The following is a 2,465-nucleotide window of genomic DNA, read 5'->3' on the forward strand; positions in this document are numbered from 1 at the left end:
AGAGAGAGAGAGAGAGAGAGAGAGAGAGAGAGAGAGAGAGAGAGAGAGACAAAAGAAAAAGAAAGAGAAAGAGAAAGAGAAGGTGGAGAAGAAACAGAAAGCAAGAAATAGTTCAACAATTATTTCATCGATTCAGATTTTGTGGAGATTTTACCGACTGTGTATTTCTGTTTTACTCTCCTAAAATAAGAACTAGGAATGTCTGTGCACGGTGCGTATGTGTGTCTGTGTTTATGTGTGTGAACCAGAGGCAGCTCTCTGTAACCAGAGCCTCCATCACAGGGAGGATGTCTGCTGAAATAACAGCTCACTGCCTCCAACGGAATTTGTCTGTAAGCTGTAAAAGATGGCGAGGGAGAAGAAGAAAAAGTGAGTTTGGGAAGTATTTCTCTCCGTGGCGCTGTAATCAGCAGCACTCGGCCCTGAAAATAGTAAATCCTCTCAAAGACAGTTCAAGGGCTGAATAGAGATTGTTCTCCCTGCAGGTATGTGTGCTTTTGTGTGTGTGTGTCTCTGCTTGTAGTTTGAATGAAGGATCTGGAATCTAAGGTTGAGGCTATTTCTATTTTTAGGATGTTTGTCTGATTTAAGCCTGCTCCACATTCATTGATGTTGATTGTACAAGCTTAAACAGTCCACGCTTTCCATATATGTTTGCAAATGCCCACAAACCACAGTGAATCATACACCTCCTTGCAAAATGTGAACTGCAAGCTCCATTACAAACTCCACTGAAGTAACTGTATATAGATCTGTCTCATTGTTGCATTTCACAAAACCTGCAAGTTGTAAGTCATCTCTTGTAGACACCAGCAGGACATATGAAGAAACTTGCAGCATAATAATGCAAACACTTTCAGTTCATTAGTCTTTAATGATACAGTTAAAAAAATACAAATTTACAGCCAAGAAAAATGTAATCTGTAGTTTTCTTATTTTCGACAGCTGCACATTTATTCTAGTATCATAAAGTTACCCCTTGTAATCTGCTACGTAGCAGATATAGACAGACCTCAGAGCTCATGGCCGGCGCTCATATTATTTTGGGCCCCAATACAAGTATTAGAGAGCAGGAATGGAAATGGGGAGCAGCAGAGTTTGGGTCAGGGGCTGCAGGTCTTTAAATGTACAATAGAGGCTTTAACGCAAGGGCAGGGGGAGTTCACGAAAAATGGTTTGCAGACTTTTAAAACATTCAAAGAAGAGGAAAATCCAGCTAATCTCTGCAAACAGGGCAATCTCTGTATTAACCAGCCTGCAGGTTCTTTAAATCATCAAAACATCCAAGAACTCAATGTCGGTAGAACCACAGAACATAATGTGGTTCAAGTATTTTATGAAAAAAAAATGCATTGAGTTTTCTGCAGAGCTGTCCCCAAAACACTTTCTTCTTTGCGGATTATTTCTTCATGTCCTCCTCTCATCTGCTTCTAAACTTTGAAATCATCTTTCATTAAACTATTTGACACTTGATCTGTTCCCATTAAACTTTCTGACACATGATCTACCTGGTCACACCATCCTCAATTCTTCCGTGTCTTTCTTCCACACGCTAAATCCTGTTAATACTGTGAAAATGGTGATATTAAGTCACAGACCTGGTGCGTCCTAAACACCTTTCTTTTCCCTGCCTGCAGCCAACATTCAGAGACTAGATAAGCGGACAGTCGGAGAGGGCCAATCTGTCCTGCTGGCTGGTGAATGATGGACAGTAATTAAAAGTTAGCTAATAACCTCTTCACACCTGACATTTCAACAGGGAGGTCCTGGACACCATTATCTACATATAGATTAAACAGCGTAATTGGCAGGGAGATAGGGTTAGGAGGATCGCGAAAGGAGAAAGAGAAAAAAGGCCAGGCCATCGCCAAACCATTAAGCAGAATATCTGAGTGACACTCTGATTTTGCTCCTCTTGCTAATGCGACAGGAATTGAGCTGAACTAAAATGCTAAATGAATGAATCCTATCTCGATGTGGTTATTACCGGGGCAAACATCGGCCACGGAAAATAGCTTTAATTTCATAATAATTGCTAGATGGACGTGACTCGTTAGAGACACAATATGAGAGTGGAAAGAGGGGGAGAGAAAGGGGGAGGAAGGGAGGACGAGAGTGACTCTTCGGAGGATGAATGCTGTTCGTTGGGCTGCACCACTTGTGCTCCAACACACTGCAATTTGCACAAACTCATTGATGAGTGATACTGTGGACTGATGAGATGGAAATGGAGAGAATTAGCCTCGTCATTAGCATTGTGGAAATGTGAAACTACTTCATTTAGTAACTAAAACATTCCTGAATGAGTTCCTACACAGGTTAACACTTTTATAGTTCCCACAGGTTTGTGTTTAACACTAATAGGCTATTATGCATGCGCCACATCATAGCATTCAAAATTCCTGATGGCTTTACTAATGAATGTGATATTTAGGTGAAGTACTACTCACTTTCCCAGGCCTATG

The sequence above is a fragment of the Anarrhichthys ocellatus genome, unplaced genomic scaffold, assembly GCF_004355925.1.
Source record: "Anarrhichthys ocellatus isolate YVR2014 unplaced genomic scaffold, GSC_Weel_1.0 scaffold9, whole genome shotgun sequence".
Lineage (NCBI taxonomy): Eukaryota > Metazoa > Chordata > Actinopteri > Perciformes > Anarhichadidae > Anarrhichthys > Anarrhichthys ocellatus.